General features: G+C 39.5%; 1 protein-coding gene across 6 annotated transcripts in view; it reads right to left on the bottom strand.

Moving 5' to 3' along the window:
• Positions 1–26,370, bottom strand: part of si:dkey-237h12.3 (teneurin-3) — a 196,394-nt gene that overhangs the window by 101,489 nt on the left and 68,535 nt on the right. The gene's annotated exons all lie outside the window — the stretch shown is intronic.

Here is a 26,370-nt window from a genome sequence, read left to right as displayed (position 1 = left end):
TAACCCATACTTGAAACCCTACTTTAAAACCCTAACCCTCTAATTCTGAACATTAACCCTGGTCAGACTTTATTCTACTTTGAAAACCCTAATCCTACTTTCAAATTGAACCTAAGATTGAAAATCCTTATTTGAGTCACTTACCCGTGTTTGAAATGTTAATCCAAGTTTAAGGCATCTGTTGGATTTGAGGACATGGGGTCTATGTGAAGGACTACAAGTGCCGATATGAATTTAATGAAGAAACTTTAACTACGTCAACATGAACATGTTTTTGTAACTGATGCTTAAATCGCCAAACCACTCACCCACGATGTCCCGCGCGTACTACATTATCAATTTGCCACAGAGAGCAAGCAGATGGGCACACGGTGGAAACAGCCACCTGTCAGACCTCAAATTAAGTAAATACGTCCAAGAGACATTACACTGAAACAAGATGCAAGCGTGGCAAAAAAAAGGATGGCAAGTCCACGCAGGGCATCCCTAACATTCGTTTTTTTGTCCAACAGAAGGTCAGTTAGTGAGGCATCTGCTTCTTTTACGGCCGCTTAACGCCATGCTTCACGTTTGATTACTGCCGGAAAAGACTCTCAGATAACTAATGACCAGAACATCCATTAGCTCTCACTCGGTGAGAACAGGTTTTCCAATTTCACACAAAGCTGTGGAATTGGCCCCCCTCCAATGGCGGGCGGTGATAATCTATCCATCTCAGCCCGTTTAAACAGGTAAAAAAAGCCACACGGTGCTGACAAATGTGATTTCATCCAATGAGCCACAAATGGGAAGAGGCTCGTCTTTCCGAGTTCGAGTCATACCCGGAATAATCTGTGTATCATTGTTCTTTCCATTTCCAATGGAAATAAAAAATCACTCCATTTAAAAGGAACTGATCATTGATATTTTTATTATTTTAATTAAACTGAAAAGAGTTTGATTTTTTAATAATTGCATTTTAGGGTTTATATGGTCAGGTTTACGCAGTAGTGCCAACAAATTTCTGATATTTGTTCAATTAAGTTGTATCAATTTATTCCCATCAACCTTTTAATTTCTTAGTGTTTCTTTTGGCTGCACTGCTTCCAGTACAACTATGTGGACATTATGTGGACATTTCAGTGTTCCCATGGCAGTCTAATCAGACCTGGCCTATGTAACTTCAACTACCGTAATTTCCGAACTATAAGCCACTACTTTTTACACAAGCTTTGAATTCTGCGGCTTGTCGTTCGGTGTGGCGTATCTATGCATTTTTCGTGATATTTGTGATGAGTATACACTTATACACTTGTAAAAAGGCTGTGGACCGCTGTTGTGCGGCACCGCTTTGCTGGGCGCAGGGATATGTGACATATGGTCACTGGGGTGAAGAGTGGTGTGTTGACCACATGTCCGTCTGTCAGCCAAATAGTGCCGTATAATTGACACAAAGAAGAGAACGAGATTCCAGACATTACGGTCCTATATTTGTTGGGATTGTTTCTTTAATAAAACATTTCAAATGTGACGTACAGGCAGAAACATATTTATTTATTTATTTATTTATTTATTTATTTATTTATTTATTTATTTAAACTGTTCATCTTAATCCATTTGAAATTAATGGATAAAAGAATAATATGGTTTTCAAATATAGGCTGTGGTTTCAAAGTTGGGTTTCAAGCCAAGATTCGCATTTAACGTAGAGGTAGTGTCAGATTAAAAAATAAATAGGTAAAAACTAACGAGCCACTTTTTCAATTTTGATTGCCAATTAAAGATGGAAGGAACAAAAAAATACTGTAATTGCAAATGTATTTATGTTGAGCTTTCGTTTTACCTTACACGTTCCCAACCGGCCATTAAGAGTTTATCGAGGATGCGTGAAAATTTGGTGAGACTGTGTAGTAGTTAAAGTAGTTAGTAATGATGCTGGTGAGGTGAGTAGAATGCCTGTGCCATTTTTGTTCTTGCAAAAGTGTCCTGCACAGTTAAGACACTTATTCAACGTAACAAAATGTCACATTCCAAACTTCATATTTCTGAGGTTTCAATGTAAAAATAGAGATCTAAAGAGTTGAATAGTAATATTTACTCTGTGCTGAAAGAAGCCAGGGTTTATGTTTCAAAGAAGGAGTTCAAGTAAGGGTCGGGCTTTCAAACTGGTGAGGGTTCAAATTTGCATTTAAAACCATGGTTAGCTTTTCAAGATGCCAGGATTTAAATTACAGATTTAATCAAGTGGTCTAAAGCCTAGGTTGGGGCTCCATTCAGGGATTCCAAATTGAAAACGTTTTCATGAAATCAGATTAAGGTTTCAAGTTAAGGTCATGAATTAGGGTTTCAAACCAATTCAATATAGCTTTAGACATTATCGGTGGTCGGTGTTTGATGTCTTATCTAATGCCCAATGTTGGTTGTGAACATCTGAGATGACACAGCAGAGTGCAAGTGTGCTTGTTTCCACCGCTGGTAAACACACAAGGCAATGACAATGAACTTGAGATGCCCCACTCATCTTCCCGGTCCAGACGGAGAGTCCTATTAGAAAAGTGCTAAGCAGGCTAATAGAAATGTGGATCAGTGTCAACTGTTGCTTCAACTCTGGCCCTGCAGCAAAGCTTTTTTTTTTATATATTTTTTTTAGTTTAACTGGATTGCATTTTCCATCAGCATGTCCTCCAGCAGAAACTTGATGTTAGGTAGCAGGACAGTAAGAAAAGGAGGAGGAGGAGGCATAGATGATGGAATTAGCTCACCTGGAGCCTAAGTGCTAATTAATTAGGTTGAAATATCAAGGGAAATATGTCTGGAAACAAGGATTCAGTAACCATTTGGACGTGAGGGGTTCAAGTTAGGATTTCAAGCTCGGGTTCAAGTTTCAAACAGGAGTCTGCATTTCAAAATACAGTTTCAAGCCAGGGTTCGGGGCTCAAACCAATACTGTAATTTTTTCAAGCCTTAGTTAGGGCTTCAAATTAAGGTATCAAGCCTTGTTAGGGAATTGAAACAAGTGTCAGTGTTTCAAATCATGGTCTCATGGTTAAGGGTTCAAATTAGGGTTTCAAGTCATGGGTTACTGTTTCAAATTAGAGTTTCAAGCCAGTTAGGGTTTTATATTAGAGTTTTGTCCCTGGATTAGGGTTCCAAACGTGGGTCTGTACTTCTGGATAAGGGTTTCAAACAAGGGTTGGGGTTTCAATTTAGGCTTTCAAGCCTGGGATATGCTTTTGAATTACATTTAGGAGAGGGCTGTATAGTTAAGTTGAAAAGTTGAGTTCCAAGGTTGTTGTTTGAGTGGGTTACATCAATTGTAATGCAGTAAAGTAGAGGTACAAAGAGATGAAGGAACTACTTTACTTCACCTGGAGCCTAACTGCTATGTTGAAGGAGAGAATTGTGTTGAAATATCAAGGGAAATATGCCCAGAAACAAGACTCTGCTGACTGTAATAACAAAAAAGGAAGATAACTTAAATGACAGACATTTGGCAAGACAAAACTGTTGTTTAGCCATGATGATTCAGATGCAAAGTCATTAACTAGAGCTATAAAAGGGATACATTAGCGAGGCAGAAAATGTATCAAAAAGTTGCATGCCAATGCAAAATGCCGCTTTCTAATAATGACACCGTAATAATACCACTTTTAATAATTTGAAGGGCCGTACATGTCTTAAGGGATGTGTTTGTCTCAGTCAAATTAGGATTTCAGGCCAGGGTTAAGGTTTAGCACTATTTTAAGGGAGCCACTGTATACAAGAATGTCAGTCAATCCATCAATAGGTAGTGAGGTAGTAAAGTTAGTCTGTATGTACAGCTAGCCGGTCAGTTATTTGGTTGGTCGAACGTAGGGAGAATGTAGAGAATGGGAGTTCGGTTGGTCGGTTTGATCACCTAAAAATAACCTGGTGCATCTGTTTCTTTCAAAAAAATTAAATGTGGCGCTTGAGCACAAAAGTTGGCTGCTCTGCCGCTGCAAATATCCGGCTATGATTCCCCAAGAGTGGTCGATGAATGAAGCATCAAAACAGTAACAGACAGGTCCCCTGTCATTGTGTGATTCACATTTTGCCACAATGGTGCCACTTTTTGACAGCAAGGCCTATTGGGTTCCTGTGACATTCATTTTAAATGAGCATAAATTCAAGCATTGAGAGCCCTTGCATATCACCCGGTATAATGTTCCGTCGCAAAAGTCGCTTTGCAGCCATTAGGCTGAACGCACGTCATGAAAGACTTTATGTTCATTGTGTAAGTACCGCAAAAGGTCCTGTGCCATTTTGCTCTCCATTAAGAGACTGATGCCGCCGCTAATGGAACTGAAAGGCCATTTGCTAAGACTGCCTTGGCCTTCGGCAAACAGTGTGCATACCATTCCTGCTACTATTTAATCTTTGTATGCGCACAACATGATCTCTGAAAGAAAACTCGCTCGGGATGCCTGAAAGCGTATGATAAAAAGCCCTTTTAGAATTTGGTTTAAATGTGGTGAATAATGGATGACTTCCAGGATTAAACTCTTTTGGGGAAGGTAGGTTCTTTATCTGCAGTCTGTTCAATCAATAAAATGGCACAGACTTCCTTGGCTAATAAGCAGCGATCTCAGTGGTTTGTTCACTCAGGTGGAAATAAAGGCAACTCATACTAATATAACAAAGAACATATATACATATGATAAGGCAAAAGTGCAAAGTCTTTCTATCAGTAGGTCATAAGGCGTGAGGTCTCTGTTAATAGTTAAATATGTGTTTGGCCCCTTTCCTACTAAACGGCAAAAAATTGGAAGTGTTCTCGAAAAGGCAGAGGTTCTCAAGTGGGTTCGTTAATGGGGCCCAAATTGTTGCCAAACGTTCGTCTGTACTTGTCGCAAGGGAATTTTGTACATATTCAAAATGTCCTTGCGATAAGAAAAAATCACTAAAACTGTTGGGAAATGTTTGGCAAAGGTTTTGTGAACATTTAAGACCTTGAGAGAACCCTGATGTGAACACCACATCTGCTGGCTTCGAAGAGACTTGCAATTGTTCGCTGATTAGTGGGATGGGGGCTTCAGTCACGTTATCCAGAAAATGGGTTAACTCTAAATTCCACAAACTCCATCACTTTTGGATTGTTCCATTGTAACATGGCAATGTACTTTACTCACCAGAGGGTACCAATGGAAAAATGTGTGTGTGTGTGTGTCTGTGTGTGTGTGTGTGTCTGTGTGTGTGTGTGTGTAAGTTCTACTCAATGGAATTGGGGCTCATCAGAACAACCTTGCCCTGGGTGAGTTTGAAGGTGGTTCATTTACTCAAAGCGAGCTGACAATTTCAAGAGACTGCATTTTTTTTAAAGAAAGTAATGGTGTTGTGAATTCTATCATAATTTCTGACAGAATATCTTCACAACCTTTTCATTGCTGTCTGATCAGATAGTAAGGCCTCTTTTAAAACCACCTCTCAGCAGAGGGATGGGTAGGGGGTAAAGTAACCAATATTTCAAGAATTACATAATGGTTGCACCACAGAAATAAGCCTGCGAGTTATTTAACAGGCATTCATCAGCGGACATTAGAAAATCCAGACATTCATTGCAAATGCACGCCACGTAAATACAAGTACTGAATACAAAAACCTCTACCCGAGTGCAGATGGCAGATCATCTCACAGATGATGACAGCTTAGCGTCCCCCTTCTGACAGCTTGCCGCCGCCACCGCCGCAAACGTACTTTTCTACCAATTAGCTCACTGACAAAACGGTTAATATTTATCCTGTGTGGCCAACTTTTGTTTGTCTGGGCCAGACAGGTAACATGTTACACTTCCAAATTATTTCACCACTGGTGGTAAAATCTCTGAAGCCAAGATTTCCTTATACATCCTAGACAGTGAATCTCCACCTCTTTATGCAATGCCCTAAGTTACCACAAGATGCCACCTAAGCCCTGGCTCATAGGAAAGTAAGAACTGGTAGCAAAAGAAATATGTTCAAGTGGAAAATCTTATTTGCCATGGCAGAGCTCATTTTAGCCTGGGTTGTTAGCAGGAGGTATGGAGAGCCTTTGCTGCACATACGTACATGTCCACTACCGGTGCATTTTTCCAGACTCAACCATCTATGAGCCATTTTCTGGTAAGAGTAATGCCAGAGGATGAAGGGTACAGTTTGTAATACAATGAGCTTCTAAATATTATTATCAGCAATTGCATTTCTTGGGAGGGTGGGGGCCAAGCGGGGTCAATTTGGCTCAATTGCTATGAAAAGTGATAAGTGAAAAGTGGGTGTTTACTGTGCATTCCTGCATTGGTTCTAGACATCCTTCATCCATATTGGATTTTTTTTAAATCACTTTTTTTGTTTGCTTGTTCGTTCTTTGTAAAGAGATCCAATACAGGACAACACATCAGAAATCAATTAGAAATGACCATTCTTTTGATCCGGTGACTGACTTTGATAGGTGATGATTTAATTAGTTCACGATGCTCCTTCTCAAACAACCATGAAATGAAAGTTATGGACTAGAAATAAATTGTCTGCAATTTCAGGTCAATTTGGAGTTCTTACAACAACAATAACCTGGTCGTTAATTCTTCAGCTGTGCTAAAAAGAATGACAAATAGAGATGTAGATGAGGCAGAGGAGTCTGATCCAAAAACATTGCTCAGGTTTGACAACTACTAAATGCTCTGAATGGGCTCATGAGCATGTTTGAGCACTTCAGGCCCTGAGAGAAGAGATATCACCAGATATTGGCAGGTGGGCCAATATCAGCAGTGTGATATTATTAATCGGATCTAACCTCCAAAACAAAAAAACTGTTCAGCATGACTACATATTGAATGACATAAACTCACAGACACAAGGTATAGGTCTACACCCACAATCAAAATTGGCACCTAAACAGATAAATCCTATACAATTACAGACAAATTATGTCATTACAAAGGCAATAACGCACACCTTTGATTCATAGACAAAGCATTTATGGTTGGGTTTCGCAGGGAAGTAGAATTGTTCATTCATTATTGGTGAATGATCAAATTTTAATGAAATATAAAAGTGCATTTAAAAAGTGAAATAATATCATTTCATAGTTTAAAATTGATTATAATCAATCTATGAGGGATAAAATAATGAAATAAAAAGTACATTATGTTCTCTCATTTCAATGATTGGACCTAAATTGTAAATCCATTATAGTCACTAAACTATGTAATATAAGGTAATTCAATACAAAATTGTTCAGGACAATTAGACAATTAAACATTTTAACACACTTGCCAAGTGTATTACAGCAGATAAATAAAGTATTTAATGCACTGTAGTATAGTGAATGCATTAGCCTCATTTATTATTAACATGTTACCCAAGCTGATGAACGACAATGAACAAATGTGCATTTTGGTGCCTTTGTATCACACCCCTTCCCATTCCCTCAGTCAGCTCCATGTTTTTTTTTGCTGATTGACTTCAAACATTAGCACTTGCTCTTCCTTGCCAGAGAACAGCTCGCAAACAAACCCAAAAAGATGCGTTCAAAGTTGGAAGAAGAAAAGCACGCAGCATGCAGCATGCAACGTGAAACTCCTTCTGCTTTCCAAAGTGTTTTCCCGGTGGCGAGAGCAACAAATTGATAGCCCACTATTGCAATCCACTTGGCAGCAGAGTAGAGCGGAGCCAGCACAGAATAATAATAGCGCCAATCGTTGCTTTACTCTTAAACCGCCGAGCTTGGTGTGTTTTTATGCTGCACAATGAAGATGGTGCGCGTGAGCACATGTTGCGTTACACAAACACACACCAGAAGCCTCACAGCACGACCGTTGTTGTTCAAGACCCGCCGCTAAGTCCTTGGAGGCCGCGCTGCACGCTCAATCAGTAACACAATACGGCCCACGGCGCACACACATAGACACACACAACACACATGAGCTTGCACGGTACCCAATCGCCTTGGTACCCAAGGCCCAGCTACAATCATTGATGAAAAAACTCAAATCCTTAGAAATGGCAAAATTGACCCTTACATATGTGTTTTGAACTAAAATGGCAGACTTCTTCTGTCCTTTCAGTTCTTGAGACTTTTTGTTGGTCTAATTATAAAAGACAATGCTATTAAGTTGTATGTTGCTAACCAAAACGGGCTTCAGGTGCTGAATTTTAATGAAAATTTTGGAGCCATGCAACAGACGTCTCTTAAGTGACACATCATTAATCACACTCGTCATTACCGTAGTCACTCTTAATTTTGTCTTGTATAGCATGTTAATTAATATATATGAAAAAAAAATCAACAAAGTCAGACGCTAATGTTTGTTTACAGCACAACGGACCACCTTGCATTCCGGTAACCACGGAACATAGTGCCTTAACACGTATTTGCGTGCGTGCGGCGGCTGTGAGGTTTGCTCGGCAGACATTGATTTTTACTCGCGAGGTGTTGTTGTCAAGGCCGTTGTGGAGGCATCCAGCCTATGCACACTTTTTCTCTCCTGCACTTGGTCTCCATGGGTAACACACACACATATGAGGAAAGCTGGAAAGCATTAGTAACAAAGTCTTATTGTGACAATCTGCCCTAGGCTGCTGAAGTCAGCCCACTGATGCAATGCCATATGCTAAGAGAATAACACACATTCGCTAAAACCAATGTATACCAAATGCAAACTTGCTTGTTCATGCAGTTCAAATGGCATTTATGACTTGTTTACAGTCAGTGCATACATGTTGCCTGATAGTTAGGCCATTTTCCGGACTATAAGTCACAGTTTTTTTCACAGTTTGGCCGGGGGGTGCGACTTATAAGCAGGCGCAACTATGTGAAATTATTAACACATCATTACTTGATCATTAACGCATTACTTACGAGTATAGTTTATCACTTCACATGTTATTTTCACTTTATATCGCATTAGGGCGCTCTAGGCCTGTGGAATAATTGGAACTGACGATGAGTCTGACATCCACTGACTTCCACCAACTTCCGGAGTCAGCGGAGTTGTTTATAAGTGACACAGAGGATGACGATTTTAATGGATTTAATGATTTGTGTCATGCTGTCATGTGTTGTCCTGGTCACTTCCTGTTTTATTGTGTAATTTTCCTCTCGTTCCAGTCGGTGTGTCCTTCCCCTGTGCGTCCGGTCACGTGACTCCCTGATTCCAAGTGTGTGTACCTGTGCCAATGACCAACTGTCTTCACCTGTGTTCACCTCCTTCTGTGTCCATATAACCCACACCTTTCCCCGTGTCCAGTACCAGTGCGTCTTGCCTTGCTAAGAACACTAGCGATCACGAAACCCTCGAGTTCCACGTAGAAGCCTTGTTTGAACGACTTTGATCACCTACGTTAACTTGGTTACATAGTTATCTTCGTTATTGTATTTCCCTCGGTTCGAGGCGCTTTGATTTCCCCTTTTTCTCCCTCGGTTCGAGGCGCCTTAGTTTCCCCCTTTTTTCCCTCATATTGAGGCGCTTTTTGTACTACTGACGTTGGAGAAAATAAACACATCTTTGGACTTTGGAAAATCTGCATTCGAGTCCTCTCCCTGCTCCGCGCCTGACAATTTGGAGTGATACGGATGGTTTGATACAGTTGTTATTTATTATATTCATATTATATTATTATATTTATATTTATTAATTGGAACTGCAACTGCCGATGAGTCCGACGTCAGCGCCACATGTACTTCTGGTGTCAGCAGCGACGTTGTTTATAAGTGACACAAAGGACGAAGATTTTGATGTATTTAATGATTTGGAGTAACACGGATGGTTTGATATATGTGTTGTTTATGTTACAATTATTTGAATAACTGTTAATATGTTACGTCAGGCACGCTCTCAGGTCCTTGTTTGTGTTTATGCAACGATAGCATACCATATCGTTTAGCCTGTTGTTGCCTATTCATGTCAGTTTTTAGTGTTGGATTTTGTCAAATAAGGTTTCCCCAAAAATGCGATTTATATGTGTTTTTTTTCTTCTTTATTATGCATTTTATGGCTGGGGCGACTTGTGCTACGGAGCAACTTATAGTCCGTGTAGGTTCAAGTGTTGAGGCGAGCTATTATTGCTGCACTTCTGTTGATACAATATAGCGTTTATAACTTAAGTACAGTTGCCAAATATGTACTAATAACTGTAGGTTCAACAGTATTGCTGCTGACTTTTCCTATACAGCACATACCGTCCTGCATAATGTCTATGAATTAGATACAGTCACCAAATACCTGGCAGCCAAAAGTTCAACTTTAGGACAGATTTTGAGTATTTAACAGGTAAACAGAAACTAAATTACAATCCTATTACAATAAGTAATGCACTTGAAAAAAGGATACTGGTTGCCCGTTTTATTTAAAATCTAACATTATCAGGAATCAATCATTTCATATTTGTGAGATGAACATTATGAAGTTAAATAGAATTTTGATGAAACCAAGCTCACGTCACATTTAATAGATTATTTCTTTGCTGAGACGTTAACAAGTGTGGACTAAGGTAGTATCATATGAAGTGGCGAAAGCTGATCTGTCATTTCCGGCTCGCTGGAAAGCAATGGGGATGCATCATCATTACAAAATAGAAAAAGTTTCCTCATCAACTTTCATCAGCATTCTCATCAAAGCCATTTAGCGGTAGTAATGAATGCATTTCCAGCAGCCCATTAGCCCAAATGATCTTTTGGCTCCTGGTGCCATCATGGGCCCCAGTAAATAATGTTTTTTTTTTTGAGGGGAGGGGGGCAAATAACACATGACACTGATGTTCTTGCGCTTCTACAGTTTTGGTGCATTAGAAAAGATTTATGGCTGAACTCCTGACCCACCGGCGAGCTCTTTCTAATGTACATGTATGAGCCAGTAAAGTGCAGGCGGCAATAATAACGCCCGCTGTGATCAAATTCCCCCAGTGTAATCATTTTCATGGATATTTATCTTTTTTTTTAAAGATAAAACCCCGCGGGGCATTTTTATGTTGCTTGTTCAAAGCGAAGGGAAAGCAATTGTCTGCGGACGCTCGCACATCCGTCACTTGATAGCGCACTCCCTCATAAACGCTACAAAAGAGACACAACAATAAATTGTAAAGCACCGTTAAAAGTCACATATTTACGACGCAAAAAAGTTTTGGGTGAACCACAGGCACTTTCTTCCTGGAGTTGAAGGAGTTGATTATAATCCAAAGGAGTCTTAATGTACATTGGAAACTTTCAAAGTTCCCATTTGTTAGCATGGTCAGTCGGCGTATGCCACTTTAGCAATACCCAATCTTGAGGAATTACACACAACTAATTAGAAAAGTCTTGAAAGCAATTTATTAATATGCTGATATTAGTAAGCAGTTGTGGTCCCATTTTTGCAAATTATTATAATTATTGCAGTATCACTCACCACTAACTAAAGAGTATAGATAACAGGATACGTAATAGAATCAATATCTGATAGTGGCCATCACTTTATTAAGAATTTATACCAAAGATTAGATTTACCAATTTGATGATGCATCAGCAGTTATATACCAAATTTAAAGGTGAATAACTCCAATCGTTGGCTTATAAGAGTCAAAGCAACTGGAAATGAAAACTCTTTGTTCACAAAAATTCAATACCGATGTCAGTACCAGATGTGGTTGGCCTACAATTTTGTAACGAGTTCCTCTGGTGGCCTGCGTGCCTGCTACTCTTCTTCTTCATAGATTTGTGTAATATATTTCTTTGCATCTATGTTTGTTTTCCTTGGCTCTTATATTTGTATATTTAGAGTTACTAAATTGAAAAAAAAAGGAAATTTAAAAAAAGTGCTCTCAGTGCCACATTGGCAAGGTAAATCCTACGTCACTTCTGCTTATGTCCCAGGAATAAGCTGCTGCCCGCCTTGTAAAACAACATCAGCGGAGCGTTTCTCTTGCCAAATTGGCAACAATGTTGTGGTAGACTCGGATTGCATAGGTAAGCATAACTATCTGGAGCAAGCAGCTAAGTAGTTGGAGGCTAGTGCGGGAAGCTAACTCTTAACAGCCTACATCTTTGAGTCAAACAAATGAATCACGATGTTGTATTGAGACCTAATGTTGCGGGAAAAGACACAAAAGCACTGATATTAAAAGAACTATTGATTTTTGTATACTGGTCCTGTATTTACTTGGCATCACATTAGTACTAAACCTTGCAGTATTGCTAACAATTAACTATAAAGTATTGGTGAAGTTATTGGTTTTTATTGTAATCAGTATCATCATTGATACTTGCCCTGTATTTCCATGTGTAAACCATCATCTATTATATTCAGGACGGGGTTGCTTTTTGAACCTCCTCCTAACTAAAAATTTATTAAATTACTTTTACTATGTAAAAAAGCATTTTTCTCATGCTCTGTTGCCCACAAGTTGATATGTGTGAGCTGTGATTTTGAGTTTTCTGTGTCTGTTGCAATGCATTTGAGATGTAGACTGCTACGTGATCGAGCGGCAGTGTTTTACGGGGCTGGCCTCTCTCCATTTAGCCTCTTCCATGACTGCACTTGTACACTCCATGAACATCACGCCACAGCGAACATCACTTAGCGCTCGACGCGTTACACCGTTTGCTCTCATGACTTAACAGAAAGGCTGAAAATGCAACACCGAGCTCACCAGAGTTTTTAATAAGCATAAATATAGGTTTCCTTTCATCCCTCATTGCACGATTCATCCAACACATATAGGACATGTCAGTATGGCTGGAGTGTCACCGAAGTGCTAATATTAAGTCTGGTATTCAAAAAGGTATTCAGGCAACTAGATCAGGGGTTCTAAACCTATAAATATGCCCTGACAAGAAATAATATGAGTAAAAATTAAAGGAGCCATATCATGCTAAATTCATCACCAAAATCATACATCAAATACATTATATAGTATTTCCTCATAGTCCCTGCAATGTGCCCGAGTAATAGTCATTGCTAATGGGCGCATTAAATACGTTTTTGTGATTTTGTGATGTCATTTTGAGATGTCCTACCTTATGATTGAACGCATTGAACGCACCTGAAGTCTACCGACAAGGGATGTCAGAGACCGCATTTTTTGGGACCAATACCAATACGAGAATTCTTGACTAGTTGATGATACAATACTAAGTACCGATACCACTAGTACTTTTGATACATGTATATAATAACATAATTTTCCACAAAACTAATGACAATTTAGAAAACAACCTTTATATCGCAATACAGCAATTTTCCCTAAAAATGTACGAAATTAATGGGAATTTTATTTTTTCTATTCTTCTAAATCGTATTTTCTATTGTTGAATATATATATATATATATATATATATATATATATATATATATATATATATATATATATATATATATATATATATATATATATAAACCTGCCTTTGACAACAATTAACCAACACACAAAAATGGAGCTTCTTTGAATAAGTCCACTTTAAAAAAGGCATTTAAACTTTAAATGTCAGGAACACAAGACTAATTTTCAGACCCACCATAGCAGTTTTCTTTTCTTTTCATCAGTCATCTGAACTTTAATGAGATAAATGAGTTGACACACGGCTGTGCCACAGGTTATTGATCTGGAAATTAAATTATTAAATGTTTACACGCACCCCCTGCAATGTGATTACGTGGCCCAGGGGAAATGTGTACCTCTGGTTGGGAATGACTATTCTAGATAGGAAATTGCCTTTTGTGAGACAGACAAATGGTGATTTGCATCTTGAGAAAACATGTAGTTGACTATTTTATGACTCAAAAGTAATCAGTGATATTGAAAGTTTATGAAGATACAATAACAAAAAACAAAACGTGTCCAACCCAGTGACTGAACTACATGCATACTATGTTACCTGCCTTCTGCTTTCCAACCGACCTACCAAGTTACATCCTACCTACCAACCACATTGACTTATTCATCTGACTCCATAGCTATCCAACTCCATACCCACCGCCCAACCAAACGACCTAAATACCTACTCACTTACATAAAGAGGCCAGCAATGGTGCCTTCCACGTCAATAGTAAGAGAATAGCACCATGCTCTACATGCAGGTACATCTATCTGCCAAGCTGGACAGTAAATTTAACTTCTGGCGTAAAAAAAAAAAAGTGTGTAGCCTGAAATGTGTTTGTGAAGAAACACTCTGGAGACAACCCCTTAGCAGCAAGCGCACACACTGAACATGCCTCTAGCCCAAAAGACAGCGTCCGCCCTTCAGGTTGCCTCTAATCACATTGGCTCGGCCTCCAATTAGATAACAGAGGTGCGGGCCTCCTTTGACAGACATGGGCGCTCACCAAATGTGAACGCAGGCTGGTCGGCGTTCACGCCCGGGTAACTCATTTCACACTGGAATACATCCATCAGAATTAGGATCATGAGAAGGCCGAGATGACTGACAACCGAGAAGCGAGCTCGAGAGAGAGGCAGCATATGGCCGAGCGTGAGCATCAATTGTCAGCAGCTGCCTGCACTAAGTTCCTCGGCCAGTATTAATATTGTATGAGGGCGCCGTGTGCACTATATGCTTGGATTAGACATGTTGATACAGCAGCGCCGCCACACTTGTGCCTGGGATCAGCTTTCAGTCGGAATGCACGCAGGAATTCCAGCTGTTTGCATTTGCTGGCCTTATTGTTATTGGCTTGTCTTGTGGAATCTCCAGTTCACGGCACCGCCTGCACAAGATAATGTGAGCCAATAAACTTACTTACTTTACAAGTCATTACAAGTAGTAATGCCCACTTTTCATTAGAACATGCAGTGGAAAAAAACACTTCACCTTCATATAAAAGCGAACCTCACATTGAAGTCTTGTAAAGACAATGCCGTGTTGGGAACAGATGTGATGTCAAGTACTTGACTGGGCTGTCCCTTGCATCCACTACTTACTATTGAATGATATGCCAGGTTGCTCCCCTATGCCTGTAAATCTCTTTTTGTATTTTTTCTCTAATTGTGAGGTGAGGCAAATAAACTGCCACAGGGGAGGAGGGGGGGTCAAGCCGAGAGCAGTGTTAGCCCTGCCTGCTTCCTCATTTGACATCAAGACTCGGATATAATTATTGATTTACTACACTCTGAAATAAGAGCTTCCCTCATACAAGAATGATGTGATGTTCAAAATACCTAATGACCTACCTATCGAACAAACTACCTTTGTAGCTAACTACTTGCCTATTTTTGCACCCACCGCCCTACTGATTGTCCTACCTACTTGCATACCTTTCTAGCTTCCCTATTTACCTACTGGTCACTGATTCTCTTGCCTCCTACTAAACCTATGGATTTAGCTGACTTACCTACACACATCAACCTACCTACTAATGCAACTCCATAAGAAAGTGGCCTGAAATTGTGCCTTCCTGATTCCACATTATACGAAGAAGTGAGTCTCATAATGTAGCACGTCTAGGTACACTTAATCACCATCACCATCAATCTGCCACGCTGGACACTATCTGATAGCACAGCTAATCACACTAGGGCACTCTCAGAACATGTGTGCGCACACACACATACACCCACCCACACACACACACACACACACACACACACACACGCACACAAACGGTGTTTACCATTGAATTATGCTAATCCCCCTTCATAATATTATCACTCTACCGGAGCGCGATATGCTTCACGTGACTTAAGAAGAAAAAAGTGTACTAAAGCGCAGTGTGCAAATATATACAGTATTTTATTTATTTTTTTAAAAAGGCACCGTGAATCCTGACCTTGTCACAATGTTTATTCAAGGCCGTGTCAATATTGTAATCCCTGTGATTTGGTAAGCAACCATATGAGCACCTCCATATTCATATGGCTCCCTATATTGACTAAGTGTCTTGTTCCATCCAAAGGTAGAGGAGCCGAGCCAGATGTCTGGAGGATGCCACAGAAATGAATACAGGAGATTTAGGGGTTGGATTTGTATATAGTCGAAGACTAATATGCTAAACACTGCAGCCTCAGTTATTGCAAAACTACAACAAGTCCTAACAAAAATACAACCAACAACAAACTTGTAACTGATGCCCCAAAGTCATTGCCTATATTAATTATATTAATATATAAATACATCCCCACTGTTTACCAATGAACCAGCTACCTTACCTTACCTAACTACAGTGCCTGCCAACCTTCCTACCAACCTAACCTTTACCTCTTGACCTATACCTGCCAACTGACATACTGACCTACCTACCTACCTCCTAACAAGTTACACCCTCCCTCTCTCTCTACTTATCCACCTGTTTAGTTATTGAACTTCTAATTATCTGCATCTTACCTACCATTTATCTACCTTCCAACATACCAACATACTGAGCGACCTCCCCCCATCTCTTTTTCCCTACTTACCCACCAACTGACCTACCTTCTCCATAATACCTACCTACCTACCTACCTACCTACCTACCTACCTACTATCTTCTATTTCTACCTACTGATCTACTACACAACTGTGATCGCATTTAATTTTATAACTGATGAACGTTCAAAATTAGAGGAATACTTTCAATAAATAAATAAATAAATACAGGAAATACCTGTGGATTGGTTCTAAAAATTGGGTTTAAATTCGCAAACAGAGAATAGACAAGGTATCAATGATTTCCAGTGTCCAAAATACTTCCAAGACTGGAATTCCAAGTCAATAAGTATAGTTACACATTTTTTTCCGTTGCACAACAGATTCTCATTGTCAGGTGTTTAGTCAGATAAGGTCGGCCACCCCTGGGGATTAGCATTGCACTTTTTTCATCAGTGTAATGTGTTAAAAACGTGCGGCAGATCGAGCAATTTAAATGCTAAACTGTAAGAAGATTGGGGACCGGGTGGGCTAAACACAGACAGATAAACAAATGAAGCAGGCTATGAGGGCTTGGGGCGAAAGGGTAAGCAAATACAGTGTGACTCTCGGGTTGTCGTTTACGCCAGCTTATAAAATGTCAAGGTGAGAGACTCAGTAGTGGGGAAAGGAGGGTGAGCAACAACCACTTTGTACGGGATGTGATTTGATACAGCATCACAAAGAGAGGCGTATTATATGGAAAACCAATGAGAAACCAGCTCTCTGTTTTGGTCAACCATCTCTTGCACCTACATACTGATCTTCGATCTATTTGCCTACCGACCTACCTTTACCTACAGGCCATCCTTTTACCCACCTACTACCTACAGATTTAACCTACATACGTACCTGCTTACTTAGACGCCACTAAAACTTTTGGGAGACAATCTACACAGTGTTGCGTTGTTTTTCCTCAATATGGCTAATCCGCCAACAAAATAGCAAGACGCAGCGGTAGGAGGCTGGCAGCCGCTCTGGTTCAACATGACACAGCCACAGCTGTTCATGGTCGCCGGTCACGAAGCGTTCGCGCGACCCGCAGCGGTGCTTGAATTATGAAGTGGCTTGGCTCACGCCGGGACGTGACATTACTCTTTGGGACCAGCATAATGATCACTATCAATCTCTTCATTGTCGAGGCACATTAAAGGGAAGATCGGGCGGGGGAGGCTGGTGGTGGCAGGGGGTTGGGGGTGATTGTGGGAGCAGTTTACCAAAGAGCGTCGAGAGAGCCCTGTTCCGCCGTGGCGATGCATTAATCACGGCAGTGGGACGCGCTCTGTGTCCAAGATGAAAGCTGTCTGAGTAAACACTTGAGCTAATAGAGATGACACTGTTGTTTCAAGCCAGACAGAGCGTTGCGAGGTATAGCAGCACACTGGCAAACAGTTGGCCTGCTTATGCAGATGATGTAGAGCTTTGATACGTCGTTTGCAGCAAGCAATGCCAGTCCCGGAACCGCTCAACCCAAAGGAGGAAATAGGTCTTTGCGAGTGCGCTCGTAGCTCATTTGATAAGGTAACTTTTGTCGAAATTTGGTCAAAATATCCCAAAATACGAACTTCACAGCACACCCTTATTTCTTAGTATCGGTAGTCGTGAATTGTGCCGACACCAGGCCGCCTTATATTGGCCATTTTACAATAGGAAATAGAAATTATAAGAATAGAAAATAAACATTGCCACTAATTTCATGCAAGTTTAAAAAAAAAAAAATGCTATATTGGGATATAGTAAAGGTCGGTTTCAAAAACTTTTATTAGTTTTTGGGGAAATTGTATGTGTTAAAAGTACTAGTGGAATTGGTGCTTGGTAACGGTGATTACTCAAGAAATGAGTTCTCACACTGGTAATGGTCTGAAGCGACTACTTTTTATTTATTTGTTGGACTTCATTTAACATCAATATGCTTTTTAAAGCATTTGCGGGTGTTTCTTGCCAAGTCTGAATGTGCTGCAATCCAGGTATTTTTTTTTCTTTTTTCTTGACGTACATATAGTGTTTTATTTAACACTGTCAACAGTACAATACATGTAATGTACCTTTTGTGAAGCCCCAAATGCTTCATTTCAAGCTATAAACACAGTACTGTTTTTTTCCGCACCATAAGGCACATTTAAAAGCCTTCAATTTTTTCAAAAACCGAAGGTGCACTTCTTAGTAAGGTGTGCCTTTTGTGTGGACCGACATTTCAAAAATGTTATTGTGTGGCTGTCGACACAGCAAACTAAAATACGTAGGCCGGGGCAGTAAACCAATCAGTACGTACCTCCGCCGCGACTGATAACGAAATACTATCGATTTGTGCAAAGCACAAGGACCCTCTAAAATAGCTTTGAAAAAGAGACACGCTTACGAAGCACAATTTAAACTTTCTGAAAAGCCGGGATAATTGCCGAAGAGTAACGTTACAACAAGTTTGACTCAGACACTGACGAGAGGGAATTTGGCATGTTTAATGGCGAATTTGCCCAATTGTTTAATTTGGATACAGATTATGAGAACTTTGATGGATTTGCAAATGAATATTGATTAACAAGAGTAATAATGTGAGTACAGTACAGTACATGGTTAAATAATGGAACAAAGTACAACTAAACTCACTGTCTTGCCCCAGTGATGTGTATTTTTTTTTTCGTCAACCATAAGTCATGGCATGCATGTGCCTCATAATCAAGTATGCCCTGTGTGGATTAAGTACAGAAGAGCCCCCGACATTGAGTCTGCGCCTTTTAACCCAAAGCGCCTAGTGGTGCGGAAAATACTGTAGTTCCCCTTTTTAGTTTCCTACGGTATAATAGTAGTTTTCCGTGTCTTTACCAAGGAATTAGGTCTCTACCTGTATTTTATTACGGTATTTTGTTTTCATGTACATACGTGAGGAAATACTGTGATTGAAAAACATTTTATTCCTATTCCAGCATTGTCAAATGTCACTGATTGATGTACTCAAGAGGCAGTTAATGGCACTACCACTTGATAATGAATGGTAAGTGGCAGTCTGTTTGCTGTGATTTGGCTGTCATCATTAATAATTGCTATGCAGTTACAAACTGTAAGAATTATTTTTATATATTAAGGCATTGGGTCATATTCTAACGTGTTGCTGGCATCATAGGTACTCATCCAGGCCCCTTCTATTAGCAGGGGTGTCAAATTTATTTTTATTGCATGCCGCATCATAGACATAGTTTGCTATAAAAGGGCCATTAAAATTGCCAAGCCAAATAAATGTATGAACGTCTCATATTGTATATATACATAGTATAGTCTACAAAACACACTGATGAATAACTACTTTTCAAAACAAAGACTAATAAAAAACGTTCAAATATTTAAAAATGAAATATTGAAATCAAATCAAATATTTAAAAATTAAAACAAAATTTTAAAATGAATGGTAATAAAAATTGATAACAACATCTCTATTTTTTAAAAGTGAAAACAATTAAAAATTTTGGAATTGACATAAATTCGATGCACAATTTGTCTTCGCGGGCCTACTAAAATGACGTGGCGGGCCATATCTGGCCCCCGACCCTGACTTTGACACCTGTGTATTAGAGCATCTTAAAAACGAGTCCGCCTCCCTCCCAGCTGCATTTAGAAGACAAGATATTGAATCCTGCAATGTCGTAATTAGGAGCACAATTGAGAAAGTCTCAATCACATTTTTTATAGACGCTGTGAACTTGAGTTAAGTCATGAGATATACTTCAGTGCTTCTAATGAGTACGCTAGTCAGTGAACCAAAAAGGATGAACCCATAGTGTTTTGGGTTAGTCCAACTAGTTTAACTCAAGTCAGTCGCCTAATCCAACTGAGTCAACTAAGTTGTCTATGTTTCTGATTAGTCCGCTAATTTGAATTAACTGCTAGATACAAGTGAAAAATCTGAGCCTGCAGTGCAGGGTTGAACAATTCATCAAATTCAAATCAACATTACAATGTAGTAGAATGTAATTTTGTAATCATGAAGGCTGCAATTTGAGAAACAAATATTCAACTGTTTACTATCAGTCTAAATGAAAAACAGCAAGTCAAAGTGTTTAGCATGTTCAGCTTTAATTGAATCAAATAAACTGCCTTTATTTAGAGTAAGCCTAATCTATATGAACATTTATTTTGTATTTATAAAGTTATTGTTTACTACAGAATAATTTATGGCTTGTTTTTGTTAAAATATACAATGGGAATGAACCTTGAAAAACTAACCGCATATTCGCAATTCCTATCTTGGGGGGAATCACAATTTGATTATCCTCCGATATCATTCAGCCCTACCGCAGTGTCTGTGGTTGGTCGGCTTACTTACTACTTACTTACTTATCCTCTGAGTTTGCAGCATTTCCAGTGTCTTCGCTGACTCAAGTTAGTCCCACTGATTCAATTGCGTTTCTGCAATCACATCCCTCGACTCAGTGAATTTATCTTGCCTTGGATACAATCTGGATTGTCAGAGAGAGACCTTGCACTTGTGATTTATGATGCAAATTCAAGTATTTAGATTATTAGATGCATGGTGGCAGTGCCGATTGCTTTCAACATAAAAGAGCCACAGCCAGGAGTCAGCTTCTTTGCAACTCTAAAAACTACGATTTGTTTTCACCTGACCTCTCGTTCCAAATGAAAAAGCACGACTGGCACTTTTAATCAATTGAGCAAAAATGCCCGAGTGCACAGCACATATCTGACAGACTACAATATCTGATGGCTGTGCTGATAGCCTGTTGGCCCGGATTAACAAATGTCTATGTTATTGACAAGAGTCCTATTCTCTGATGTTTGAAAGAGAAAACAAAGAAACACAAAAGCATCTTTTATATGTTGATATCCAAATGGCCTTTTGACCGTCATCAGCACGGCAGTGACAATCACAGAATGACTGCTGATAACCTCAGTTGAAAGTTAATTTTTGGATTTGTGAATTTGCCCCCTTTGGCTCGACAACTTCTCACTCCATTTCAAAGAGTGTTACATTTTTTTATTTATATCCGTAGCCGTTTGTTGGCCCTGATATCCTCCGCCAGCAGGACACCAGAAAAAAAGTGTCCATTATTTCACAATCAAGCAGGCTTGACAAAGAGTTCCAGAGATTGAGTCGGACGTGGTGAATGTGCTTAAAACTATAATACCGCATCTGATATGCACCATAAAGCATCTGGATGAAGGCCCCCCCTGACATGTGCAGCCTATAAATAGTAACGGGAGGGCAGGGAGGAAGGGGACAACTCTGTGACACAATGATTTCATCCATTAACTCCATCAATCTGAGTTTGCTCAGTCACTTTCGGTTAGTGCTGATGTTTTAGCCGTCTTATCCAAAGTAGCCTAAGAAGGAAACAGACAGTATTAAAGGTGAATCTCTTGCCTTAATAACTTCCCTATTACATGATAGGAATTGGACATACTTTGAGCAATCTAAAACAATATGGATAAAACATGTGAGTCATTTTTGTTCTCTCTTAATTTTCAGTGTCTTTTTATATGGAAATAGCTTTATTGGTGAGTTTATTTATTTAATAACCAAGATTTTTTTAAAGTTTGAAAAATATAAAGAAAAACTTGCTCGACTGATTTCTGTATTTTGTCGTTTTTTCACCCCTTGACACAGCACTGGGGTTGACTGCATTCTTACAAACCCTCAATAATCAAACCTTTAATAATCAAGACTTTCGCTGTACTAGTTTTTGATGCTTCTTTGTAGAAATGGCATTGGAGGTTTACTTCAAAAGCAGAGCGATGGAGATGTGGGGAGGTCATTCTTTATCAAGGTCTTTGTATGTAGTGAGTCACTCACCCGATTTAAAGTAAACAAAAAAAAGAAAGAAAAACAGAGAAAGAAGATTCAACTTTTGAATCATTTTTGGGTTTTTTCTTCATTTCCTTCCATCTAAATATGGTTGAATCCGGTTTCTTGTTAACTCTCTTGTTATGTTGGAGTGTATTAAATATATGCCCCCTAGCCCTGGAGCTTTCAAGTATTCACACAACCATGCACTCACAATCACATGCACACAACCACACGTACACACATGCACGCACACAAACAATATACTATATATATTGACTTGACAGACCGTAGGACAGACAGACAGATACAGGAGATATAAAGAATATACTATTATCCATTATAATGGCTGCTCTCCATGGAGTACTGTTTCAATTGCATTTAGCATCCCACTTACAGAATATCGGCATCATTTGTTGAGAAATCCTTGGTCCCTGTGTCCTGACCACCTTAACTTCTTCCATAATGGTGTTGTGAGGCAGTGGATAGGAACAGAGGCAAAGGGGAGCTTTTTATCCCTCAATAAAAGGCCACTTAAACAGATAGGCGCTCATCAGTGTAGCTTTTTTCCCCTCCCATCCCAGAAGAACATGAGAGAATTCTCCAAGAGGGCGAGCATTCCGTCTAATTAAGGCCGCCTTTCATAAGTGCTCACTTTTTGCCTATCCATCACAGGTGGCTGAAAGGTGCCTTTTACTGTTAATGTAGCTTGTATGTTGGTTAGCACCTGATGCCTAAGGCCAGGGTTCTGACAAAAACATAACATCTAAAAAAAAAAAAAAACATTGGTAAAAAAATAAATAAAATAAAGCAAATAGGTAAATAGGCAAATTCACAAATACTGAAACCCAAATATGTGTGGGTTAACTGCACAATAAAATGTATTGTAAAGTTATGCCTTCTGGACTTCTGAGATCTGCAGTAGGTAATGTAAACCCAACTTGATTAGCATAACATGTACTTATATGTTGGTGCACAACTTAAACTAGACACAGAGGGCAAGAACGTTATTTTCGTAGCTGAGAAAAGATGAGATTTTGTGGGCACTTTTTGTTTTGAATGCTGGTTGTCCAATGAGAATAAGTGCTCTGTCTGACTTTGAGCTCCTCTTGAGAGGGGGATGATGGGGGGAGGGGGGTTTGTGGTAGCTGAAGGATTACAGCACGTGACAGGGTATTCATTATTTAGATGCCAGTGGCTGGAACGCGGAAAGGGCGGTTTATGTAAACCCCAAGACTATGTGGAACGTGTGTCACGACACAGACCTATTATTGTGTCTTATGACATTATGAATGGAAGGCCACATCTTCTCTATCTACCTTTTATCCTACCTACCTACCAACTACCTTCCTACCTAACCACTTGCCAGCCCGTGCCTCTGTCTTAGATCTGCTTCGTCATAATAATAATTATGCTGTAATTTCTGGAACCCACTCAAAGCGTCCACAATAAATATATTGTGACTTGAGCATTCGAGTAGCTGACCCTTCAATTACCGGACCACCTGCGTTACCCCCTGAACCACGGCTGGCCTGTATTTTGACAATTCTTGTATTTTACTTAAATTGTGTACCTTCTTGTGCTTCTTGAAGCCTATCATAAATGCACATGTATGCCTGCCTCACTGTTCGCTTGTGTTATAGCAGGAGATTAAAGTGTACCTGAAGTACTGATGGGGAAACAGAGCAATATTGAAAAGTTGGTCAAATTTCTGGTGTTCCCATCTAGACTAGTTTGTCTTTGCCAAAACTCCCGGGGTTAATATTAATGCAATGCAATTACACAAAAGAAATGGAATATATTTCTGTCAAGAGTTGAAGGAAAGCAGTGCCTACCTTCACCGCTTGACAGAAAACACTATTTTCAATCCCTCCCTCCCCCCTCCCCCTCCATCCATCCATCCATCCATCCATCCATCCATCCATCCATCCATCCATCCATCCATCCATCCATCCATCCATCCATCCATTCATCCATTATCCAAACTGGTTTATACTGTTGAATTAGTTTGTCATTCTTAACCAAGCATCAACTGTTAATTTGTATGCAGGTATTTTCTTTTCTTTATAGAGTAAGATACTGTTTTAACAGAAAATGTACAACGATCTACAGATTTATGTTCTTTAATTACAGTTATTAACTGTTCTTGTTAGCTGACCCATTTTTCCCCAGGTAAATCTTAACGTTGTCAAACAAAGAGAAATGTGTGAAGCAGTAGCTCAACCAATGATCAACCAGATTTCTGAAGTAGCTTGTTGCAAGATATTTGTTGTTGTAAAGATGAGAATTTATTGCCCAAGAGTCAGGTACATGAGGCGCAGAAAGACTGTACTGTAATTCTTACAACACTGGATGCACAGTTTTCCCAAAGGAGACTATACTACATTCACATTTCTACTTTTTATATTTTTCCCCAATTCTCATACACAAAATCTGCCTGGCTCGATTATATCTTCACAAAGACTATTTGATTTGAAATATTTAATTTTAGATAAATTTGAGTTTTTGCAACGTACGTTTTCTCTTAAAGTTGTTTGATGGAAGCCACCGAGATGAGTCGTCTATGAACTAACGATTATAGTTCTGCTCTCAGCTCAAAATACAAAAATAGCTGGTTATTTAGAACTAAAGGAATTAAATTGCAAGCCTTCGTACAGAAGATAAGAACCTCCTGTATTTGCCAAATGAAGATTATGCATTAATCATGGACACATTAACTCAAATGTGCTTAATAACGCATTGAATCGCATTAATTCAACAATCTGCTAGTGACTAATGAGCTGATCTCATCCAAATCTGCCTTAAAATGGTTGTCTTTAAGTATTTAATGGCATTGTTATCATAAAAGTGAAACAGGAGGCTTTTTCCAGTTACATGAGCAGGGCCAAATATTAACAAAAGTACGGGCTGAAGTAATGGAGTACAACAAATAAAAACTACTGTCAAATTAATGCCAATCTGACAGTGTTTTTTACTATAACTACTGCTTCCTCTGCTTTTAAATAATATTTTACCTCTGATAAACTACAGTTTATACAAAGATCTTATAATGACCAAATAAAAATTATGTTTAAAAAAATAAAGGGAAAGAAAACCACATTAAAACTACATACCATAAAATATTATAAATGTGAAAATATCTACTATTATTATTACCACGGGCGGCATGGTGGAACACTGGTGAGCACTTTCGGGGGAGTGTACGCTTGTTTCCTTCCGCTTTCCAAAAACGTGCATGGCCGGCCGGTTGACCACTGTGCCGCCAATCAGAATAATAATGAGAAAGAAATATTAAAAATTAATTGACTCAGTTGATTCCTGTGTGGAGTTTGCATGTTCTTCCCGTGCTTGCGTGGGTTTGCTCAGGGTGTTGTGGTTTCCTCCCACATCCCAAAACCCCGCATGGTAGGCCGAATGACCACTCCAAATAGTCCGTAGGTGTGAGTGTGGGTGTGAATGTTTAATAGTTATTAGTTTCAATAAAATATAAAAAAATAACTAATGAATGAAACAAATATCGAACTAAACTGCAATCTGAAATTAAACATTAAACTAAAACTTTTTTCAGGTTTAAAGAACACGCTCCTGTCCTCATTTGCCATGTTTGTGTTTTCTGCCCTTGTGAAATAGTTTTCTTTTGAAGGAAATGATTACATGTTGTCGCCCGATGATCCATCTACCGTGTTAGCTGCCCCCCCCCACCACCACCACCACCCCAACACACACACACACGCACGTGTGTGTTTTTATTGTATTTGAAGATGGACTTGCATATTTTGCCTGTGACTGTGCCATTAATTTTTGGTAAAACATTCTCCTCACGCTGTATTAATGAGTATTGCTACACAGTTGCTCGATGAGTGTTGCGATATGAAGGAATTTCTCACCTCAAACCTGTTGCATGGGTATTATTGGATATAATATTTTGGCGACAAAGGTGAAGCTTCACTTTGCGCGGCTGACCTTGTTCCTCACTGCAAGTAAGAAAGCTAGCAAGGCTAACCAATATTATTATCGACACCCAACTTATTTTAGTACTGGATTCTCTCACCTGTGCACAGAGACCAATCCCCGCTGGCAAGCGTTACGAAAGACAAGATTTACAGTAAATATACATACGTACCCCACCTTGAGTATGTTGGTGCCACACCAGTATACCATGTGACAAAGTGAAGCGGGAGGGGGGGGGCAAGCATGCCCCTGTGGCCCGGCTGTGGGAGCAGGTCCGCACGCAAATGTATGAACACAGTGTT

The sequence above is a fragment of the Syngnathus scovelli genome, chromosome 1, assembly GCF_024217435.2.
Source record: "Syngnathus scovelli strain Florida chromosome 1, RoL_Ssco_1.2, whole genome shotgun sequence".
NCBI classification, from domain to species: domain Eukaryota; kingdom Metazoa; phylum Chordata; class Actinopteri; order Syngnathiformes; family Syngnathidae; genus Syngnathus; species Syngnathus scovelli.
The sequence above is the reverse complement of the archived record's forward strand: the minus strand, read 5'-3'. Positions and strand labels throughout refer to the sequence as shown.